This window comes from Orycteropus afer, unplaced genomic scaffold (assembly GCF_000298275.1).
Source record: "Orycteropus afer afer isolate SDZICR_OR568_19922 unplaced genomic scaffold, OryAfe1.0 scaffold00564, whole genome shotgun sequence".
Lineage (NCBI taxonomy): Eukaryota > Metazoa > Chordata > Mammalia > Tubulidentata > Orycteropodidae > Orycteropus > Orycteropus afer.
This window is the reverse complement of record NW_006922151.1, coordinates 223088-230037: the sequence shown is the minus strand read 5'-3', so window position 1 is coordinate 230037 and position 6950 is coordinate 223088.

Sequence of the window (6950 nt, the reverse complement as noted above, 5' to 3'; positions counted from 1 at the left end):
GTGATAATTAGAACCTTTGCTCCTATTCTAAAATTACATTTGTCTGACATGATGTCATAAAAAACTGAAACCATACTCACTGCCACTGAGTTGATTCAAATCATAGCAACCCCTCCTTGGACTTCTGAGGCAGTATCTCTCTGGTAGCATAGTGCCTAAGGCATTTGACTGCTAACTAGAAGGCTGGTGGTTCAAACCCACCAGCCACTCCTGGGAAGGAAGGTTTGGCAATCTACTTCCATAATCATATGGCTTCGGAAACCCGAGGAGGGATCACTATGACTTGGGTCTGACTGGACAGCACATAACAACAACAACATCTCTATGGAAGTGGGTTGCCCAATCTTCTTTCCGAGGAGTGGCTGGTGGGTTTGAACTACCAGCCTTCTGGTTAGCAGTCAAATGCCTTTGGCACTACGCCTCAGAGCTAGATACATAATGTTATACACTCTCTGTTGTTTACACCTTTCAATATAAATAGGTAACTGGATAAACATCTCAGACTATCTAATCATAGCCACGTTTCACTGCACTCTGCAGACTTATCCCATCTGTGCACATGACTCTAATACCAATAATATACAAATCCACTGCTATCTAGTGGATTCCAACTCATAACCACCCTTTAGGACACAGAAAAACTGTCCCATAGGGTTTCCAAGGATGAAAATCTTTACAGACTGCTTCATCTTTCTCCTGCAGAAAGGCAGGAGGGTTCCAACTGTTGACATTTCAGTGAGCAGTGGAATGCCTTAACACAAGAAGTCCTTAAAAGAAAAAGAAAAAATAAAACCATTGCCGTCCAGTGAATTTCAACTCATAGTGACCCCCTTTGGCTTTCTGAAGTGGTAAATCTTTGCAGAAGTACATCGCTCCATTTTCCTTCCACAGAGTAGCTGGTGGGTTTGAACTGCCAACCTGGTTACCAGTCAAATGCCTTAGGCACCACATCACCAGCGCTCCTTAAAAGCTTCTTAGTAATGTATCAGTAGACTTAAAATCTATAATGCCTATATTTGCCCTTATAAGAGGTTAAGATGGTCCAGAGACAACTATATTACAGTTTAAAACTATGTAACTACATTTTCTGTCCTTCAAATATATATATATATATACATTATTATAAAAAATATTTCAAATCAAATTAGTAAAAAGAAAATACTTGAAGAATAAACTAAATTTATATGGAATATACCATGTATTTATTTTCCTGAATAAACATTTTCATATATCCTACTCTCCATTTTCATAATTCATTTACATTTCTCCAAATTCTTATAACATTTCAGCTATATCAATGGTTGCTCAATTTTTTTCGTGTCTGTGAAATTTTGTTAGTATTTATTCAGTGCCGCAAAACCTATGCCTAAAATATTGATAACAGCTTTTCATGCCTTTTTAGGCACTGATTATAAACTGATTAATAAAATGAATATCCTTTCATAACATAAATGAGAATTCAAATGAGATTTTCAACTCTATAAACCATAGATTACTTACATGTGAACACGGTTATTAGAATTTTATTAATGTGATTGTGTGATAAGGATCAGCATAAATCCAATCCCAAATGAATTGATCCAGTCCTCCCGTTTCCACTTCCCCATCCTCGTCACCAGCTGCCTCCTTGGTATTCTGTCTCTGTCTAACTCTAGTCACATGGAGGTTGGTCAGGACCTCATAAATTAAAAGGACATGTTCCTTCAAACTGTCAAATAGGCAGACACCACCTGCATGTTTGAAATATCCACACGATACTTCAACCTTCTGACCTACTGGCCGCCATATTTAGGATTGTCTTCCCACTACCCCTCCAGAATACCATCTGTAAGCTCAAGAGTCACATAACACACTTGCTTTCGTAAAGTAAGAATCGCAATGCCACTTTGGGTTTGATAATTCACTTGAATGACTCACAGAATTCATGCAGCGTGTGCCATATTTAGGACTACAGATATATTATGGCCAAAAAGAATACAAACAAAGAAATTCCTAGAGTGAAGTCTGGGAAACTTCTCAATGCAAAGTTTCCATGTTCCAAGAGATGCACTACCTTTTCAAGATGTTCTCATCCACAGTGGAACTCTCTGAATCTCTGTGTTCAGAGCTTTATTTATTTACTTTTGATTTGGGTGAAAATTTACAGAGCAAATTTCATTTTCCGTATAACAGTTCATACACATTTTGTTTCATGACATTGATTGCAAACCCCATAATGTAACAGCTTTCTTCCCAGATCCTCCTTGTGGTTAATGGTTCGCTGTGCCCTTCTTTCCTATGCATTCCTGCCCTCTGAGCTATCTCCTTATGCAAATACTCTTTTTCTGATCTCTCATAGTTGATTATTCTAAGGAGTGTACTTAACAGGCTGTGTTCAGAGCTCTTACGATCCAGTCCTGCATGATAAACTAAATTTTATGCCTACTGAAGCTTTTTGATGTCAGCTTTGTCCATGAGTCTTTTCTGGTCTGGCTGGTCCTGACTTGCCAGCATAAATTAGAAAATGCAGTGTAGTGGTGCTACACCAAGGTATTCCAATTACTCCAAAGGGTTTTCCTCTAGTGCCAAGGACAAAGGTTATGCTATTTAAGGTAAAACTGGATTCTTTATCCCATAGCTAATAAAATAAAACTAGCTGCACAAATCCTTATAAAACAGTTACATATTATTCTTATTTATAATCTAAAACTTTACTGTATTTGCAGTGTTTATAATCTAAAAGCTTTTGGAGAATTTGTTGGATATGCATTTCTCATTACTTTATCAACTTCTTTGTAATCTGAGCCTAAGGAATGATCCAAATTGACTCAGATCCCATTAGGCTGAGTTCATTCCTACAAATAAACAAAGCTTTACTTGTTTTATCATGGATAGATTTGGTACTTGTGTAATATATACCCATAATATAACGAAAGAAAGAAAGAAATGTGGGCTTCTTAAAAAAAAACAAAAACATGTGCTCCTTAACTGTTGAATAGCCTACAATCCTTGACATATAGCTCTGTCATGATTATACATTGTGCTGATCTATTAGCACTGTTAAAAATGCATGTGTGTCTCATTAGTATTTTATAATAATTAGTATGGGTTATTATAATTAGAAGACGTTTAATTTCCTACAAGATGAGGAATTATGTCAGTATATTTAACTCTTATCTTTTAGTATATTTGTCTAATTTATCATTTTAAATATGCTGTTAAACCTTCTTTATAATTTGTTATTCTGTGATGGCCACTAAAGTATCAGTTAGTTGATTCCCTTTCCATCTGCTTAAGAGTCCAGTGGTATTGATAAGTGCTCTCTATTTTATGTGTAGTTCTTCATGTTGGGAGGATTGTTTCACACCTGTTTCTGTTCACTTTCTGATAATTACATAACACTAACTAATGTATACCAATACCTGTAATCAGACACATACTTGAAAAAGGAAACAAAATAATAAACCCATAAATGAACATTCTCAATTATTAAAATCTTAAAAAATAAGTATTATATGTCCTTCTGTGTAGTTAACTTTCCTTTATTAACTTATTTATTAACCTTTATTAACAAAGATTTATCAATCTTTGTTATATATTCACATCATTTAAAGATTCAGCTTATTATGATAAATCTTGATTATAATATTGATGTAAACATTTTTTTGTTTTAAATGAAATGGCCATAGCTTGATCAGCTTGATCTTGATCTTGTAATCTACCCATTAGCATGTTTCTTTGTTCTTTAACAATTACTCAGTCTCAATAACAATTAGCTACCACTACTATTGTTGTTGCTAATGTTATTATTATTAACTTCATTATTTTATTGTTAATAGACACAAAAGAATATTTCAGATGTAGTTTCATATTTTTTCAGATTCCAATTAGGGAAATCAACTCTTTTTCAAGTATTTCAGACTACTTCAAATGTTACTTATTTATTAGATTTCAAAATGAAGGTTTAGATGGGCATAAGAGATTTAGTGGTTGATATGAGAGTTGGTAGTGAGGTGGAGTGAGTCTAGTAATAAAGATAACTGTAAAATAACTCTTTTTTCGAGGTAGGGGATTTTATTGACATTTTCAATTCATAATTTTATGACAATGTCATACCTTAAACATCTTTATTGGGATGTAATTCACATACCATATAATTCATAGATTTAAAGTACACAATTAATGAATTTTAGTATTCATGGAACAGTTCAACCATCATCTCAGTCAATTTTGGAAAAAAAAAAAAAAAAAACTATAACCTCAATAAGAAATCTTGTAACTTGTAACAGTATCTACTACTTCCTCCACACCTCACGCCCTAAACAACCAAAAACTTATTCTGTTTTTACGGATTTGTCTATTCTGGACATTTCATATAATGAATAATGTAATCTATGACTAGCTTCTTCAACTTAGTGTGATTTGTTTTGAAGTTCATCTACGTTTAAGCATGTATTAGTTCTTTATTCCATTTCACCATGGAATAAAGTTACATGAACATACCACAATTTTTGTGTACAATCTTCAGTTAATGGATATTTGGGTTGTTTCTTCTTTTGGGCTATTATGAATAAGGCTGCTAAGAAAATTCATGTACCATATTTTGTGTGGAAATACATTTTCATTTCTTTGAATATATAACTAGAAGTAACCAGAAGCTAATGGTCCAAACCCACCAGCCACTCCTCAGAAGGAAGGTTAGGCAATCTATTTCCGTAGTGATACTACCTCGGAACCCCAAGGAGGGGTCGCTATGAGTCGGGTCCAACTCTACGGCACATAACAACAACAATATGTAGTAACAGTTATGTATTTTTAAGGAACTTACAAAGTGTTTTCCAAAAGAGGTTTCGGAATTTTGTATTTCCACCAGCAATATATGACGATTCAGATTCTCTTCATCTTTGTCAACTCTTATTATTATCTTTCCCAACACTTATTATTCTCTTTTCCCTTGATTATCACTTTCTTAGGGTGTATGGATTAATATATCATTGTGTTTTACTTTTTATTTTCCTGGTAAAAATGTACTTACTGAAAATTCTTATCTATTTTTTGAAGTAATATATATACATATCCTTTGCCTAAAAGGATGAAAAAAAGTTGCCTTTTTATTATTGAGTTGTATAAATACTTCTTATATTTTGAATACAAGCTTCTTATTCTCTTCACTTTCTTGACAGTTTAAAGCACAAAAGTTGGTAACTTTGAGAAATTATAATTTATATACACATATATATATATTTGGGTTGTTTCTACTTTTGGCTATAATGAATATATATATATATATATATATATATTTATGTATTTCTGTTGGCAGCTGTACTTGGCAAAGATAATAAGCCATTGCTTATTTTATTTCCAGGTCATGTATATGTAATTCTACATTTTCTCATAAAAAATTTGTAGTTATAACTATTACATTTAGGTGTAAGATTTATATTGACTTCAATTTTGTAATGGTATCCCTGAATGGTGCAAAAGGACATGTTCTGCTGCTGAATGTGGAGGTTTAAATTCACTATAAGGCTCCTTGGATGAATGATCTTGTAATCTACTTCCAGAACCAGCCATTAGAAACCTTATGGGACACAGTTCTGCTCTGGAAAAACTGGATCACCGCAAGTCTGAGTCAACTCTACAGAAATTGGTACTAATTTTAAAGAGCTCTGATAGCATAGTATCAAAGGCACTTGACTCTTAACCAGAAGGCTGGCCATTCAAACCCACCAGCCACTCCTCAGAAGGAAGATTGGGCAATCTACTTCTGTAGTGAAAATACAGCCTTGGAAACCCAAGGAGGGGTCACTAGGAATCGGGTCCAACTTGAAGGCACATAACAACAAAAACATTTGTATAGGGTGTAAGGTAAGTAGGAGTTCAACTTTTTTTTTTTTTTTTTTTAATGTAGATATTGAACTGTTACAGATATTTCAATAATAGACTACTTTTTCCCCAAAGCAAGCTTGTTGAGATCTACTAAACATAAATGTAAAGGTTTATTTCTGGACTCCTGATTCTTTTAATTGTTCTATATGTCTATCCTTATGTTAATATGGAAGTGTCTTGATTACTTGAGCTTTATAGTAAATTTTGAAATCAGGAAGTTAGAGTTCTTCAACTTTGTTCTTTTTCAAGATTGTTTTGGTTATTTTAGGTCTCTTGAATTTCCATATGAATTTTCACAAGAGCTTGTCAATATCTGCAAAAACTCCAGCTATGCTTTTGATATGAAATTGATTCTAATTTTAGTATAGTTAATCATCTCTCCAAGATTATGCTCTTCTCTGACATCCATATGTCAGACTGCCTCTTATGATTTAAGTTACTCCTTTTTTGCTATTTAGTTACTCCTTCCCTTTGAACAATGACAAAGCCAGCAATACTCTGTAGTGATTGTGCAAATTATTTTTATTAATATATAAATATTGATTTACCATTGGTTGAATAACTTTTTCAATGCTTATAATTTCACTGACATGAACACTGTACTCAAAGAATTTTGTATAAAAATAAAAGGTATGATGGACTCTAGAATTGTTAAAAATCAAAAACAGTAGATTTTTAAATAGAATTTAGTATACAATTATTTAATTAAAAAGGGAAAAAATATTAAAAAGAGCAGTTAAGAGACATGGAGAATTTTGGGTCTCTGGCATTTTGCTAGTAGAAGTTACAAATAATAAAATGGGGACCATGAGAGCAAAACTCCTTTGAAAATACTATTGAAGATTTTTTGTCTAGAGCTGAGAAAATACAGGAGTCTTCAATAGGAAAAAAAAAAAAAAAGCATATTCTATTTTGGAATAGAATTTATAAATTAAAATTATATCTAGCTATGTCTGTAAAAAGACAGGAAGCCAGACAGAGGAACAGTCAGCCACAGGGACGCAGGTGGGGGGGATACGAGAGGTCTCCAACAGCAGGACAAACTTGTCTGTCGTTTTGTCCTACTGTGGTGACATGTAGAC